Source organism: Labeo rohita, chromosome 8 (assembly GCF_022985175.1).
Source record: "Labeo rohita strain BAU-BD-2019 chromosome 8, IGBB_LRoh.1.0, whole genome shotgun sequence".
NCBI lineage: Eukaryota > Metazoa > Chordata > Actinopteri > Cypriniformes > Cyprinidae > Labeo > Labeo rohita.
In genome coordinates this window covers 26,820,687-26,838,690 of record NC_066876.1, presented here as the reverse complement: position 1 = coordinate 26,838,690, position 18,004 = coordinate 26,820,687, and the positions used below count along the sequence as shown (strand labels likewise).

At 35.3% G+C, this 18,004-nt stretch overlaps 1 protein-coding gene across 6 annotated transcripts in view; it reads left to right on the top strand.

The window, feature by feature from the left end:
* Window positions 1-2,125: 2,125 nt before the first annotated feature.
* LOC127169379 (voltage-dependent R-type calcium channel subunit alpha-1E) overlaps window positions 2,126-18,004 on the top strand; it is a 173,987-nt gene continuing 158,108 nt past the window's right edge. For all 6 annotated transcript variants that reach the window (XM_051116713.1, XM_051116714.1, XM_051116712.1 and 3 more), the window contains exon 1: window positions 2,126-2,369. The gene's annotated coding sequence lies outside the window, so the exon portion shown is untranslated. The remainder of the gene's footprint in view (window positions 2,370-18,004) is intronic.

The window sequence follows — 18,004 nt, the reverse complement described above, 5'->3', positions numbered from 1 at the left end:
TGCCAAAATACCAGGCTATAATCTATAATATCGCTTCCTCCACTGAATTAAAATCCACTGACATTACAGAACTGTTTCGGATGGTTTCGCTTGAAAACAATACTTTATCTGTTCATATTTCTCTTTTGATTCAGATGAGACAACTTTTTCAGTGGGGAAAGCAATATTATAGATTGAGGACTTGTATTTTAGCCAGAAGCAACAGTTAAAAATATTATAACGGTGGAGCTGTGTCATACAAACACACAGCTTTTCACTTCAGAAGATGTTAGTTGATAGAGTCGTGTGGATTCCTTGTGGAAGTTATTGTGATGTTTTCATTCGCTGTTTGGACTCTCATTCTGACGGCACCCATTCACTGCAGAGAATCCAGTGGTGGGCAAGTGATGTAATAAATTTCTCCAAAACTATTCCAAACAAATTCATCTACATCTTGGATGGCCTGAGGGTAAGTTAATTATTAACATATTTTAATGTTTTTGGTGAGCCACCTTTAAAATAAACCAGTGGAACACTTATTCAAAACATAATGACTAAGGACCAGACACAGACATTTTTATTTGTTCAGCTTTTGCCTCAAAGAGATGCTACAGTAAGAAAGATTTTCTTCATCAGAACATATTTGGTAAAATTTTACATTACATCACTTGCTCACTAATGGATCCTGTAGTGAATGGGTGCCGCCAGAATGAGAATCCAAACATCTGATAAAAAGATCAAAATAATCCACAAAAAAGCCACATGTTTGTAAGAAGCCAAATCTATAATTAAGGCATTTTAAGTTAAACTTCTTGCCAAAATACCAGTCCATAATCCATAATATCGCACCCTCCCATAAATCAAAATCCACTGACATTACAGAACTGTTTTGGACTGATTTTGCTTAAAAACAATACTATATCTATTTCTCTTTTGATTTAGACGAGACAACGTTTTACTGAAGAAAGCAACATAATGGAATAAGGACTCGTATTTTAGCCAGAAGCAACAATTTTAACTTAAAAATGATTATAATGATGGAGTTGTGTCTTACAAACATACAGCTTTTCACTTCACAAGATGTTAGTTGATATAGAGACGTGTGGATTAGTTGTGGATTACTGTGATGTTTTCATCCACTGTTTGGACTCTCATTCTGACGGTACCCATTCACTGCAGAGGATCCAATGGTGAACAAGTGATGTAATGTAATACATTTTCCAGATATGGAAAGATCCAGAAAAGATGCAGATCTGTTCCAAACAAACTTATCTACATTTTGGATGGCCTGAGGGTGAATTAATTATTAACAAATTTATTTTTTTTGTTAAACTACCTTCAAAATAAACCATTCAATGCACCGCTTATACAAAACATAATAAGGACCAGACAGACATTTTATTTGTTCAGCTTCTGCCTCAAACAGATGCAATGGAAGGAAAGATTTTTCAATTAAAAAAGCTATAAGAAAGCAAAACTAGAGGCCAATTTTCAAAATATATTTCAGCAAAATGCGGGAGGTTGAGACAGAACAACCTCAGAGTGCTATTAGGCAAAACTTTATAATTAACTGTTATGGGATAAAGAAGACAAATTAAATCCATGGAAGAAAAAAAGCATTTGATCTATAGAAAACACATTACAATGAAAAACCATTTAAATTACAGATGGATATACACATATATCATGAAAACCTAAACTTACATAAATAGCAGCCATTTAGAACAGATGAATGTGCAAATATTGGCAAAATAAAGAAAAACTGAAAAATATTTCTTAATTATAAATGAATGTTTTTTCAAGAGCCTACTGATCATTTGAATTTCCATATGGACAAAAGAAAAACGTAAACAATAACTCAGCCAAAGGAGAGATAGTTAACGAAATGAAACAAGCCACGCATTTAGTCTAATGCATGCGTGAAATTTCATCCGCCACTTTCCCAAAACTATTTCCAGTTTAGACAGTCCTTTTAATAATAGCCCTATAAACCGAGCTGCTGACCCTACTATCATTGTGTTAAAGCCATAATGTGACACATTTAATAATTTATGTTTCCTAATTACCGAGACAGTGACTCTCGGCCCCCCTCTGGTGATATAACCTGTCGTACTCAGTTTGAAACTGGGTACTTGTGTTCAGCACCCGCAATCTCTCCCGTGCATTAACCATTTTAGTGCTGTGTCAGAGAGCGCGGGCGAGGGGAAGACAGATGTACTTACTCGCTTAACAGAAACATATTTTCAGAACACGGGCACGGCAGAAATGGAACAACGGCATCCGCTCGCAGGTGAATGTGAGGAATAGTGAAGAAAACTCTGCGTTCCTGCGCGCTATTGCGGTGATGGAGCTCAGAGCACTTGTAGCTGCGCTCCGTGTATCTGATGCTGGTAAGCTTATGTTTTTATTCACGCTTATTAAAGCACGGAGGAATTAGACTGATGTCTCTGTTGAACACTGCCATCCACTCGAAATGTAATTGCAGTGCGTACAGACGTTTTGGTTGCATTAGATTGCGCTTAACTTCTTTCAATGTGTTGATTTATTTAATTTTGGTTCATTTTTTATTTATTTGTTTGTCATTATTGTTATTTGTAGTAAGTCGACGTGATTTGCCATGTTGAGTCATTCATCAAATCAAAGAGAAATTTAAATTCTTATTTCATTACGGCTCTCAAAGATACTATGCTGGAATGAAATTATGATTCATGAGAATTCTATATATATATATATATATATATATATTTTTTTTTTTAATTACTTCTCACAGAGGCGAAATATTGACCGTAGCTATTAAATAACAGCACTAAATAAACAAAAATGTGGTGATTTGGTTAATTTATTATTACTATTTTATTTTTCGAAAAACAACACAAAACTCATAATGTGTATTTGTGTATCTAACTAGCTCATTATCATATTTTGTCAACCAGCAAGTAGCCTGGTTGACTGATTTAAGTGTCAAAAGCTTTAGTTACAACATATCACAGTAACAGCCCATCAATTCGAAAGCAGTAACTTAAGTTTAGTAACAGTTGATTCACAAGCGAACAACCGGCTAAAGAGTCGAATCACTTAGGTCATTCATTCGTTCTTCAATGGGACTCGCGTGATTCGGTTCGTCAAAAAGAACCGACTCAGACGAGTCAATCGTCCTGGAATCGAACTGGTCGCGTTGCAGATTTCGCACCGTAGATCAGGTAGGTTGTAGTGCAGGAAGGCTGACCGCTTCCAAAAGCTGAAATGCGTTTTACAAAGGTTAGAATTAATAAAATCTTGTTCGAATTGAAATCGATTAATCGCATTAAAAATAAAAGTTCGTGATTACATAAAATATGTTCGTACTGTGTTTTTTTTTAATTATGTATATATTAATACACCACATACATGTACATTTAGTAAATACATATGTATATATATAAATCATATTGTTCTGTAGTATGTGTAAATATTTCCTAAATATATGTATGTGGGTGTATTTATATATGTAAACAAACTTTTATTTTGGATGTGATTAATCGATTTGATTAATTGTGATTAATCGATTTGACAGCACTAAAATACACATTTGAACACATTTGAATATAGATAGTATAGCTAGTTGCACCAGTAAGAAACTGAATGATTGTAAACTTAACCCTTTAAATGCACTTTAAAAGAATAAGAACCACACCTGTCACTGACCATAGATCAGTCAGTGTTCATTTCTAGATGACATGAGTAAGGGCCTCTCAATGCACATTGATTTTTGGTCAGGGAACAAGGTGTTAGTCAATACAGGTTCTCTGTTGCAAAGTAGATAACAGACGTCCCCATTTATAGAGTCAGCACCCCAGGCGGTGCTGTCGATATCCAGGTGCATTATGTAGTGCTGTATGAAAAACTAGAGAACTCCCACATTAGTCAGTAGTTTTAACAGGACTAACAAATGGCTTCCCCCATTCAGTTATAACTGCATTATTTATTACTTAAACAGTTACTGGAATGAAATGGCAATTCAATTCACTTTTAAATTTGGACATAAATATGGCTGTAAACCAGTGGTTTTTAGCCTTTACAGAACCAGTGATGATTTCTTTGGTAAATGTTATGTAATGATTTTCATTATTAATAATATGATCATGATTTTTATTATTAATGCTATGATATTGGATTTTTTAAATATTATATATTATATACAAACACACACATACACAAAAATGCATGCACAGAAGATTTGATGAAATATAACATAATGTGAGATTTTTAAGCAATGTTTTGAAGGCTAGTCATTTTTTTGACACGTTGTTAAACCTTGTGTTAACAAAGTCAGTAAGTTATAGTCCATTGCGATAACACTAAAGGATTAGTTCACTTCCAGACTAAAAATGTCCTGATAATTTACTCACCCCCGTCATCCGAGATGTTCATGTCTTTCTTTCTTCAGTTGAAAAAAAGGTTTCTGAGAATAAAAGAGGTTTCTGAGGAAAATATTCCAGGATTTTTCTCCATGTAAACTTCAAAGGGAGCTAACAGGTTAAAGGTCCAAACTGCAGTTTCAATGCAGCTTCAAAGAGTTCTACATGATCCCAGCCGAGGAATAAGGTCTTATCTAGGGAAACGATCAGTCATTTAAAAAAAAAAAAAAAAAGTATATACTTTTTAACCACAAATGCTCATCTTGCAGACTGTTGGTTCCCACTGAAGTCCACTATATGAAGAAAAATCCTGGAATGTTTTTCTCAAAAACCTTAATTTCTACTTGAACATCTTGGATGACATGAGGGTGAGTAAATGATCAGGAAATTGTTATTCAGGAAGTGTACTAATCCTTTAACTAGCATTTTCAGGGGAAAAATCCTCTGCAGGTCAAAATGACTAGAACACACACACACACACACACACACACACAACCTTTTCCTATGCTGTCATCAAGTTTTGGATTTGGATTTCTTTTTGGAACTGATTGATTGATTGCTTCTGCTTTTTTTTTTTTTTTTTTTTACTCAAAAACAGAAGTGCATAAATTCAAATGACTGAGGCCTACGACCAGTTAGTTACAAAAAGAAATACAAAATCTGTGCTAAATGAGAGAAAACAAGTTGACAAAAAGATCCAAAGTTTGGTGATAATGAGAGATTTACAATGCTAGTCATTTTTGACCCGAAACACCAAATTAGTTAAAGGATTTTCGGCACAGCACCAACAGGGTTAAAATATCTTTACCTTACTACTTTACGAAAAGTTGAAAATGGAATAAAATGTAACCTACAAAGACAGCTTAGGGTGCCATCAGTTCCGTATCAGGGTGATTCGATGTCTGGGTTTGCCTCTTTTCCACTTTGATCTTCATGAAAGCTGCCTGTGAAGTCACCAGATCTCTCCACCGCATGTGCCTGGAACTTGTCGGTCTGAAGTGGCGAGTTAAAGAGGCTTGCGCCAGACATACGAAAGGCTTCAGAAAGTTTATTGAAGTCCCAGCCCATTTATCCTGTTTGCTGTGCACGTGTGAATGAGGTCTGAGTGAATGCACCACGCTTGGGCTTTGATCCAGATTCCTCAGTGCACGGAGTATGAAGAAATGTAAATTTCTCTCATGTTCATGTATATGGTGTGGATTTTTTAGTTGTTGTCATGGAGACGAAGGTTGAAATTCAAGTTTATTGTTATGTCCCTTTTAAGTTTTAATTAAGGTTTCTTTTGCTTTTGTGCATCATCTGTTTGAACCCTCAGAATCTGACTTCTTCATGTGACTGTGAAGGCATGACCTTGTTGACAACAACTTTCGTGCAACCTCAAAAATGTTGTTAAGACACGTTGCCAGAATTAATTAATATCCCACAGGGGCATCTGTTGTTTATTATGCAAGAAAATCAGCCAAAAAAAGTCACTCAAATGAGATGGTCTTTCAAAGGTATCTTGCAATAAAAGATGAGAGGGAATATATTTGATTCAGAGGACTGTACTGTACCCATCACTCAACCATAAGAACATTTGCGGAGAGTTCAGCAGCCCTCTTTTCACATTAACAAGTCTTTTATTGTAATGTGGTGGCTGCACTAGAAATTTCTGAGTACTTGAGTGGTAAAATAGGCCTTTTTCTTAAAAAAAAAAATCACAGCTAGTTCTTAGCAGAGAGCATTAAAGGTGCACCAATGCACAAGTGAGGCTGTAATTCAGAGTCTGTAATTCAAGTCATCGATTAAAGCATCTTTTCAGCATAATTAACCCCTGATTAGTTTTGAGCTCGTTCTCTCCATCTGGTCTGATGTGACAGTCTCTGCTCTGTCCTCAGAGGAAGTTACAACCTCCTTGATTAAATTCAGAGCTGTTTAATTCAAATGCTCCTCAGGTCTTCAGCAACAACATTTACAGAAACTCAGCGTGACGTATGGAGTCTCATTTTCAAAATGGGCGAAGCCGTCATGGTGACACAGGCTATTTAGCGTGCCATTATAGGTGACTTGTCAGGGCTCTCCAGAATTCAACACGCCTTGATACTGAGTGTTGTTTTTCCAGGTTTCTAAATGAGATAGCCGGACTATCTTATACTTGCTGTAATTGTATTTCACCCCAGTAATAGGGTCCTTTATCATTTCGCTGAATGTGATACCTCTTGCCACGTTAAATGTGATCTTTTGATATCGACTCTCAGACATAAATAAGATAAATTGACTTGTTATTTGCATGTTTGTTCACATCTTATTCATCTCAGAGCCAGTTCACGTAGGATGTGTTCTTGTGCTCAGTCTTTGTAAGAGTCTTGAGGCGCATTTTTATGAGTTGTAGAGTTTTCAACTTTAAAACGAGTGATTCATGACATTAGATGTGGAGGAAACAATGAGGGTCAAAGACATTAATGTTATTACATTAAACTATGATGCATCATTTTAAAATGAGCCGAATCTGTCTGGATGGGTTGTTCACACGCTAAGTGCTTTGGTTTGTTTTTGAAGCTCTTACAGGTTGACACTGAAAGCGGCAGCTTGAGTCTGTATGAATAGTGAATCTGACGGTCTGCATAACAGTAAATCTCATCGCTTTCAGTCCCTTGTCTTTGAACCCCGCACCATACCAATAAATAGCCATGACTTCAGGCTCCACAAGAAATGGTTTCCAAGGGCACTCTGAGCCCTTGCCATATTTCCCAACTGAACTTTTTGAAAAGGACTGAGGGTTGATCATTATGTGTTTAGTCTTGCTTTGTGTCCACAGAAAAGTTGATGCTTGTTCTTCAAAGCAGTTCGGGCTCAATCTATTCACGGTGGTGATAATTAACATGCATATAGTGCAAATGAGTGTAATTTTCATGGTAGACTAAGCAGCAGGGGACGGGGCAGAATTTCCTTAGATTCATGGTTTATTATCCATGTCTTTGTTTTGGGATTGTCTTTATCAGCTTAAGTATGAAAACATGTATATATAGTGTGACCTGTAGGTAGTGTGATTATAATGTTATCTCACAGTTGTGTAAAGTGAATGAGAAAGTAGATGCAGGTCCATGCAGGAGAAACAAAGTGGAGAATGTTGTTTCTCAGCGTTTGGATAGGAGAAATGGATATATTTTGTCAGATGATTCTCCTAAAGCTCTTTAGGAAATCAAAATAGACACAAGTGAGACATTGTTGACATAGTGGGAGTACAGAGCTCTATAATTAATGTGGCTAGCATAGTTTATATAATTTGGTACTGGAAGAATTTGATGAAAAATGTTGAGGTTATATACTGTAGAAATTTCACACTTTTGATGGCAGATTTTGTTTCTTGATAAATCAGAACAATTTGTTAAATTATTCAGATCTTTTATTTAAAAAGCACAGAGGAGACAAGTCAGGAGAAACTTGATTTGTTGTAGTTGTTACATTTAAATTGTTCAAAATAAACTCAATTATTCAGCTTATTTAAAAAAAAAAAAAAAAAAAAAAAAAAAATATATATATATATATATATATATATATATATATACAGTTGAAGTCAAGTTTACATACACTTTCAGAATCTGCGAAATGTTAATTATTTTACCAAAATAAGAACAATTATACAAAATGCATGTTATTTTTTATTAAGTACTGTCCTGAATAAGATATTTTACATAAAGGATGTTTACATATAGTCCACAAGAGAAAATAATAGTTACATTTTTTTTAAAAATTACCCGGTTCAAAAGTTTCTAATACCGTGTTGTTACTGTACTGTGTTTTTTTAATTTTTGTTTAGTGATAGTTGTTCATGAGTCCCTTGTTTGTTCTGAACAGTTAAACTGTGTGCTGTTCTTCAGAAAAATCCTTCACGTCCCACAAATTCTTTGGTTTTTCAGCAGTTGTGTATTTGAACCTTTTCCACCAATGACTGTATGATTTTAAGATCAATATTTTTACACTGAGGACAACTAAGGAACTCATATGCAACTATTACAGAAGGTTCAGCCGCTCACTAATGCTTCAGAAGGAAACACAATGCATTAGGAGCCGGGGGGTGAAAACTTTTGAACAGAATGGAGATGTGTATATTTTTCTTATTTTGCCTAAATATCATATTTTTTTATTTAGTACTGCTCTTCAGAAGCTACAGAAGATACTTAAATGTTTCCCAGAAAACAAAATAAGTTAAATTTACCATGATCTTCAAATTCAAAAAGTTTTCACACCCCAGGTCTTAAAGAATTGTGTTTCGTTTTGAAGCATCAGTGAGCGTTTGAACCTCCTGTAATGTGTAAAGATGGATCTCAAAATCATACAGTCATTGTTGGAAAGGGTTGAAATACACAAAAATGCTGAAAAACCAAATAATTTGTGGGACCTGAAGAATTTTTCTGAAGAACAGCAAGCAATTCAGCTGTTCAGGACAAACAACTATCACTAAACAAAAAAACAACCAGTTGTGGATCATTCAGGTAACAACACAGTATTAAGAATCAATGTAAACTTTTGAACGGGGTCATTTTTATAAATTGAACTATAATTTTCTCATGTGGACAATATGTAAATATCTTTTATGTGAAATATCTTATTCAGGTCAGTACTAAATATAAAACGACATGTATTTTGTATGATCCCTCTTATTTTGATCAAATAATTAACATTTTGCAGATTCTGCAAGGTATTTGTCAACGTTTGACCTCAACCGTATATTTTTCACTGGTTCAGTTTTTCATTATTCAGTTCTATTTATATTGTCAGTTCTACTGCTGGACATAAATATGCCTGCTTGCCAAACACATCCTTTATGTATGTGTGGAAATTTCTTTGGCTCCTTCTCCAGAACTCCATAAACATTTTCATCATCTTTGAAGTGATGTTTTTGATTCGGACCTCAAAAGCTGTAAAGTGTATCATTTTAAGAGGTCACCCTGCTTCTGGCTGAAAGCTTTTAAGTCCTGTGTTGAGGGGCACTGAAACATTTGTGACTAAAACTGGATTTGTCTGTCAAGTAGTTTTCCAGGAAAAGGAACGGCTTTACCAAGTACATTCAGTTTGATATAAGAAGTCAACTGTTGGTTGCAATTATTGCACAACTTTTCCTGTCTTTGGCATTTAAGTTGCTTCTGTAGGAGTGAGTTTTGCTAACTATTTTATTAAGCTATTATTCTTACAACTATAACAAGCTATCCAATTAAACCATACTAAGAGGTGTGACATTCTTGATTTGATGTAAAAATGGCAAAACTAGCAAAAGCAAAAAGGCTTAATAAAGAGTCTTACCATATGTATGTTGTTGGTTGTTATTAGAAGTTTTAAAACTTAAGTGTCATTATTTTGAGATTAGTCTTATGTGTCAGAGGTTTCAGTGGTGTGAAAACTGACTTCTGTCTCAAGAACGTGCTAAATTATATTGTCAGTATTGATATGGAGGTATTGAAAGATATTCTCTCAGTGCATTTAAGGCCAACCAAAACACATGTGCAGTCTTCACCACTACTCAGTGAAACAGCAGCTGTAGCACACTGTGAAGGTTTCAGCAGCTATTCTTATCTTCCAACACAGTGGCCTTCATTCCAATAGCTCTTCAGTCGCACACAATGCCGGTCTGTATTCAGAGACTTGTGCTGAGTATTCCTTGTGAGCTTGCACTCAAAGAATGTTCAGTGAACTTAATTAAATTCAAGAATTATTTTACACACAATTAAATTAAGCATTTTATTTATTTATTTTTGACTGGAGTTAGTCTTGTCACATATCTTGGTCTTATTGAAATGAATTTGGTTATGCTTTGTAGATGCAATAAAAATGTAAAGTACTGATATTTCAATTCAAGTCACTTGTGCCACCAGACCATGTGTACTATCTATATTTTTTATTAAAGGGGTCATCGGATGCAAAGTTCACTTTTACATGTTGTTTGAACATAAATGTGTGTTGGCAGTGTGTGTGCATAACCACCCTATAACGATAAAAATCCACCCAGTGGTTTTTATTTAATCTGTAAAAAATAATATCCCCATTTTCAAATAAAGCCATTCTCAGCATTGTCTATGTGACGACACACAACAGAGGCCGCTCCCACGATAGTTGACTGACACAGCCGTCTTACCTTAGACCCGCCTTAAATGAACTGTAACAGTCTGATCACCACTGTTTTGGTACCGGAACAGGGACGTAGACAAGAATGGCTCCTAAGCTACTGAGGTGTTCTGTTGTTGGATGTAATAATGAACATAGTGGTCGTCATTTACTCCCGACATCTGAGCTGCTGAAGATGCAGTAGATTACGTTTGTTTGTAAAGGGAATGCGCCTCCCGTTCTACATATATCCGTCTATGTTCGCGCGAATCATTCATGATCCAGCTTCACTTATAGCAGAAGTGTGTATAAGCGTTTTTTATGAATCTTTTGCGATCGCCTTTCCTAATAATATGTTAGTTAGCAAGTTTAGCGACTAAACGCGGCTAAGTGCAGCTAAATGCGGCTACAGTAAACAGGCTCGTCTCTCCACAGAGAGAAGAGAGGGGTGGGGCGAGCTGAGCTCATTAACATTTAAAGCAACCTCGACCAGAACAGTATGAATTTTGCAGAGCTGATAGAAAAGGTGTTTTTTACACTATCATTGGGAAATTTTAACCAATGCATGTTATAGACTTTTCATTAAGACACTAAAGAATCATATCAACTTGTGGAAAATGGGCATCCGATGACCCCTTTAAGTATATTTCTACTGTACTGCATCAAAATATTTTTTTAAATAAATTTTTACAATTTTTTGGCAAAACAATTGTATGTTTTCTTTGCATACATCAATAAATGAATTAATTACCGTATTTTAATTTAGTAGAGTACTTAATAAACTAAATGGGAGAATGATGTTTGGTTAAAAAAAGCCACTCAAATTAGATTTCATTTCGTCTGAAATTGGATCTTGATGTTCTGTATGTACATCTGGTTATGGCAGATAAAAATCATGTAGTCCCAATGCAAATAGGTTTGGATTCAATTTTATTTTGTATTTTCTAAGAGCAAGTTCACCCAGAAATTATTAATTATATAAATTATATAAATTATAATTATTTGCTCACCGTTTGACTTTTTTTCTCCTGTCGTATGTAGTGCACGAGGTTTATAGGGCACCTTTAGGATACTTTTATGGTGCTTTTGTTTTGTTTTTGAAGCTTGAATGCTTCAGGCCACATTTATGTAATGGAAAATAACAGAATGACAAGAGCATTAGAAAAAAAAAATAAATACAGTTTTTTGTGGTGAAGATTTGAAATGACAAATTTAGGTGAACCTGTAAATTGATTGGGTTTAATGAAATTATGCAAATTGTGACCAAACTTTTCATAGAATTAGCTTCTTTTTAATTAAATTATTTATTTTGAACAATCAGTGAAGATTTATTTTACATGATCCAACTGCTAAACATGGTCAAATAAACAAGTGAGCGAATTCCAAAAGTGCCAATTATATCCCACATCCGTTTTGTTCCCTGTGCAAGATACCATTTTCTCTGTATCCATCTTTTTCCCTTAACCCCAAGCTCCTTACTGTCTGTCTAGTTCCTTTCTTGTGTTGTATCTCCCTTTCATTATCGTTTGTTATTTACTTTCCTCTGCGCACAAATATATTCTTTCTCTGGTAAATAAACCGCCTCCTCCAGGCAGCACGGGATGAGCCGTGTTCTCTTCATCATCTGTTTCAACTTGTGCGATACGCACACACACTCCAATCACCACACTGCAGTAATTAGACACATGCTCACTGCTGTCTCTTTCCCCTGAGCTCTGTTGTTTGGGGACTGACAGGTGCTGTAGCGCAGGTGGACGTAGTGGTGAGCTCCTGCAGATGGGTCTTTGCCCCTGGCTGATGTGAGAAACGGCCAGACTTTAGGTTAGAACTCGTTTCTGCTGGTCTGCATGTCAAACAGACAGCACTTCATACCGTTTCAGCCTGTCAGCAATGAGTCATGTTCATTGTGAATGTAGCAGAGGGGGGAAAAATAAATCCTCTCCACACAAGGCTGCTTAGTCTCTCTCTATTCCTCTTATGGAATATAGTTTTTCACAAGGACACAACTGCTGAAGAGTTAAACTGCTCAGATTTGGGATTCACATCAATTCTATAGGCACTGGAATACCTAGAAATGGGTATTTTCCTTCATCTTTTATTGACTTCAAAAGCTGTCAGTCCATTCATATTGTAGACTGGTTGAGTGAAACCCATTATTCTTAAAAACTATTAACCAAACTAGATTAGACAAGACTAAATTGAGGTTTATTGGCATCTGAAGAACTTTCTGAAAGAGATTATAAAAAAGGTAAGAAAGAGATGGTTCTTTAAAGAACCAGGTGGATCTGTAAAACCAGGATTGGGCACCCCTGGTGCACACAATACACTGCAAAAAATGTCTTCCTTAGTATTTTTGTCTTGTTTTCTAGTATAAATATCTAAAAAAAGTCTTGAATCAGGATGCATTTACTGGACAAGTAAAATGACTAAAGATATTATGTCTTGTTTTCTAAAAAAAAAAGAAAAAATTGTGTTAGTTTTGCCTAAAGCAAGCAAAAATATCTGCCAATGGGGCTAGCAAAAATAATCTTGTTTAGCCTTTGATTTAAGATTATTATTTTCTTACTCCATTGGCAGATATTTTTGCTTGTTTTAAGCAAAAACTAACAAAATTTGAATATTTCTTTCAGAAAACAAGACATAATATCTTAAGTCATTTTATTTGTCAAGTAAATGCATCCTGATTCAAGGATTCTTAGATATTTATACTAGAAAACAAGACAAAAATACTAATACTAATACTAATTTTTTGCAGTGTATACTGATTCCCAAGCATGGGAGCTAAGAAGTTGATTGAGACGCACCCAGAGTTTTGCTTCAACCCTAATTAAACACGCTTGGGTGAGCCAGTCAGAGTTTTCAGGATTAAACTTCGTTCACATCGTGTGGTCACATGTGTCATTTTGGAGGTTTCGAGCTAAACTCTGCAGCAAAGTTGCCCTCCAGGAGCAGGATTACACACCCCTGCTCTATTCTAGTGCTTCACAATTGGAAGGCTGCATCCTGGTAAACCTGCATATCTCAACTGCCACATAATCAAGCTTTAAGCTTCAGGTTTGATGGATCCTTGGAAAACAGTCTTCATTTTGTGTCATTATTTGGCTGTTTGAATGATGCATCAGGTGTATCCTTCATGTCCCATTTAGTCCCCTACAATCTTTTCCACAGATTCCAAGAATACTTCTATTAACTGACTTACTATTAATGCAGTACAGGTAATGACGAACATCTGTGGTCAATGACAAAATGATAATTACAAACAAATTCCCGGTGGTTAATAGAAAATAAACTGTTTATAATAAATAGTTTTTTTCGTCTTGCATAACGTAATCAAATTGAACAAGCTCACTGATTCTTTTTCAGCTGAGGATTTTGGGCAATTGAAGGACATAAAGGATACACCTGATGCATCCTTCAAAACAGGCCGAACGAAGGACATGAAATGCAGACTGCTAAGGATACTTCAAAGTAAGATGTCCTTCGATGGAGCTTGAAGGAGCCTAGACATGCAGCTTTACAACTCATTCAACTCATCAGGTTGTTAAAGAATTAGTTAATAAAAAATTCATAATAATTTTCTCACCCCCATGTCATCTAAGATGTTCATATCTTTCTTTCTTCAGTCGAAAAGAAATGAAAGGTTTTTGAGGAAAACATTACAGGATTTTTCTCCATAGTGGGCTTCAATGGGGATCAGCAGGTTGAAGGTCCAAATGGCAGTTTCAATGCAGCTTCAAAGGGCTCTACACAAACCCAGCTAGGAATAAGGGTCTTATCTAACAAAACATGTCATTTTCTAAAAAAATTAACTTTTTTTACTTTTTAACCACAAATGCTCGTCATGCACTAGCTGTGTGACTTCATGCCTTATGTAATCAAGTTGGAAAGGTTACTCGCGGTTAGCTCTTTGTCGAGAATTTTCTCCTCCTGCTTCGAAATCGTTCCAACATTGTTATTTTACCTTTTTTGTAAAGGCCGTTTGACTTTCTTTGCACTTTTGGTTTGTAAACACTGGGTCGATGTCATGCGTGACTTTTTTAAGGTGACTATGTAATGAGCTAGTTGAGCTAGTGCAAGATGTGCATTTGTGGTTAAAAATTATATACATTTTTATTTATTCATTTCTTTTTTTAGAAAAAATTCTCTACATAAGACCCTTGTTCCTCGACTGGGATCATGTAGAGCCCTTTTTGAAGCTGCAATGAAACTGTAATTTGGACCTGGCTCCCACTGAAGTCCATTATATGGAGAAAAATCATGGAATCTTTTTCTCAAAAGCCTTTGTTTCTTTTCGAGACATGATCATTTTGCATGACATGGGGGTGAGTAAATTATCAGGAAATTTTATTCTGAAAGTGAACTAATCCTTTAATAAATACTGCAAAACTTGGGTTGCATCCAAAAACTTAGATTTCACTTTTAGACATACTGAGGCAGCAAAATATTTTAATGATCTTCAACAAAGTAGAATGTTTGGTGATGACTAAGTGAATATTTAATTACTACAATACTGATTTCTCGCTAGAAAAACCATCAAGTGTGGAAAGGTGGGTCAGATTGTACATGTACACACCGACTGACCACCAACCACAACTTTCAGATCTTTTTTTTTAGCGCAGCTGTCACAGAATGTAAAGGATAATTATTTTCAGTAGGCTGTGAGCTACACAATGATATTTACTATGAGTCCTCATAGGCTAGCATAAACCCACCCACACATGTGAGAACAATACATACCTATTTATGCATAAATACAGATTTCTGATATGTAGTTGCATTAGGCCTATTGACTTTTGTGGAAGACTTTCTCTACAACAGAATATAGCAACAGATGGAAAAGGTGGAAATAAACGCATAATGGTTTGTGATATTTAGGAAGTGTACCAAATAACTTTTATAATAACCAATTAACAAATACTTTTTATAATGATAAATATTAATCTCTTACCATCCTGTGTGCAGCTAATTTATTCCAGATCTTATTGCAGAATGAGACAACACACTATTGTTAAGCCTCAGTTCTTTCAGATACAAGTTACGCAGTTCCTAAAGTGGTTTGACCTTACATCATGATAAAAATGAATGAATCAACAGAGTGATTCGCAGTTCCGGTCCTGGTGACATAAGTCTGTTAACTGTTATGTGAATATTAAGTTGTGCTGAATATGTAGCCTGTAGACAGTAGACAGTGATGCCACTAACTAGGGTTTAGAATAAAGCTCATATATTTATTATTCTATTCTGAAGTATCTTTTGACATTGATGGTCTTTCTCTTTCTCTCTCTTCTCTGGGATGACGATAATTATAATGAGGATGATGATGTCGATGATGTCAATCATGACTGATAAAGCTATGATTAATCCTTCACACAGTGTAATGTACCAGACAAAAAAGGACAAAAACAATCCACAATCCAATGATTCAGATAAGAATTTGAATGAAAACCTGCTCTTTTCACAGCCATGTCAGATATGACACAATGCAACCAAAGCTTGTGTCCTTTTTTGTCACTTGTTGTTTCAGCGTACTGTATATTTTCAGCTTCTGCCATTTGTGGAAATTGCACCAATACTTAACCTAACAATCTGTTTCCTGGTGAATCATGACAATGCCCTCTTACCACCTCATGCTTGTATTAATGTAACATGATGTAAAAATAAAAATATATTACTTATATAGCTGTATGCAAAAGTTTGGGAACCCCTTGCAGAATCTGTGAAAATGATATAAAATGAAAATGAATAATTTAACAAAATAAGAGAGATCATACAAAATGCATGTTATTTTTTATTTAGTACTGTCCTGCAATTATTAAAATAATGCAAAAGATTGGGAACCCTTGGTTCTTAATACTGTGTGTGGTTACCTGGATGATCTATGACTGTTTTTTATTTTTGTTTTGTAATGGTTATTCATGAGTCCCTTGTTTGTTCTAAACAGTTAAACTGAGCACTGTTCTTCAGAAAAATCCTCCAGGTCCTGATTCTTCACTTTTCCAGCATCGTTTGCATATTTGAACCCTTTTCCAGCAGTGACTGTATGATTTTGAGATTCATCTTTTCACACTGAGGACAATTGAGGGACTAAAACACGACTATTAAAAAAGGTTCAAACATTCACTGATGCTCCAGAAGGAAACACAATGCATTAAGAGCCGGGGTGAAAACTTTTTGAATTTGAAGATCAAGGTAAATTATACTTAATTTGTCTTCCGGGAAACATGCAAGTATCTTCTGTTGCTTCCGAAGGGCAGTACTAAATTGAAAAAATGATATTTCAACAAACTAAGAAAAATTTGGACAACTTCCACCTGTTCAAAAGTTTTCACCCCTCGGCTCTTAATGCATCGTGTTTGGAGGGTTTTTCTGAAGAACAGTGCTCAGTTTAACTGTTCAGAACAAGCAAAGGAACTTATGAACAATCATCACAAAACAAAAAAACAGTCATAGATCATCCAGGTAACCACACACAGTATTAAGAACCAAGTTTTCCCAAACTTTTGCAGGGGGTTATTTTAATAATTTAAGCTATGTTTTGTCTTGCGGACTATATGTAAGCTTATTTTATGTAAAATATCTTACTCAGAACAGTACTAAATAGAAAATAACATGCATTTTGTATGGTCTCTCTTATTTTGTTAAAATTATGCACATTTTCAAAGATTCTGCAAGGGGTTCCCAAACTTTTGCATAAAACTTTAGGTTAATCATATTGCCTCTGTAAAACATTCTTCTGTGATAGAACAGTGAAACTGTTGCACAGTAAATGGTCTTTTTATGGTAAAATAAATTGCCAACTTCTAGCATGGTGAAATGAGGCCATTGAACACAGTAGAACAATTCAGAGGAAAACAACACAACCTTGCTAGAGTACCTTAGCTGACACATTTGATTTTGACAGAGTCATTATTTTAGCTGACAGAAATGTGCTTGAGACCATTAACACTGACCCTTTTTTTCTTCACTCAGTGCTTGCGTAAGAGAAAATCCTTAATTGTGGCTCAAAACAGTGAACTTGGAAAAAAGCTGGTGCTTTTTGTTAACAAGCACACAAGCATGTGGACAAGCATACAACATGTTTTGTAGTTTACAAAGACTTGGAAAAATACCAAAGAACCAAAGTACCATTTTTAATTAATTTATTTACTTTTTTTGTTTGTTGGAGTACACCAGGTTTCTAGCTATCGTTCTCAATGTACATCGTGAACGCGTGTCGAAGACTGACACAGAAGAGAAGACATTGTTGAATAAAACAGTTATTTTTGTTTGCTTTGTGCTTAAAAAGTATTCTTGTCACTTCATAACATTACAGTTGATGTACAGTTGATGTACAGTACCACTGATGTCACATGGACTATTTTGCCAATGGTGGTAGTTGCATTGCTGTCTATTAGGTGTGTGTGATATACAGTAGTCAACATTTGAAGTGGATCAAAAGCTTTCATCAAAGTTGTCCTAAAACTAAAACAATACCCGGTCTTGTCTTAGGACAAGTTTGATGAACGTTTTTGATCCACTTCAAATGTTGACTACTGTATATCGTCTGA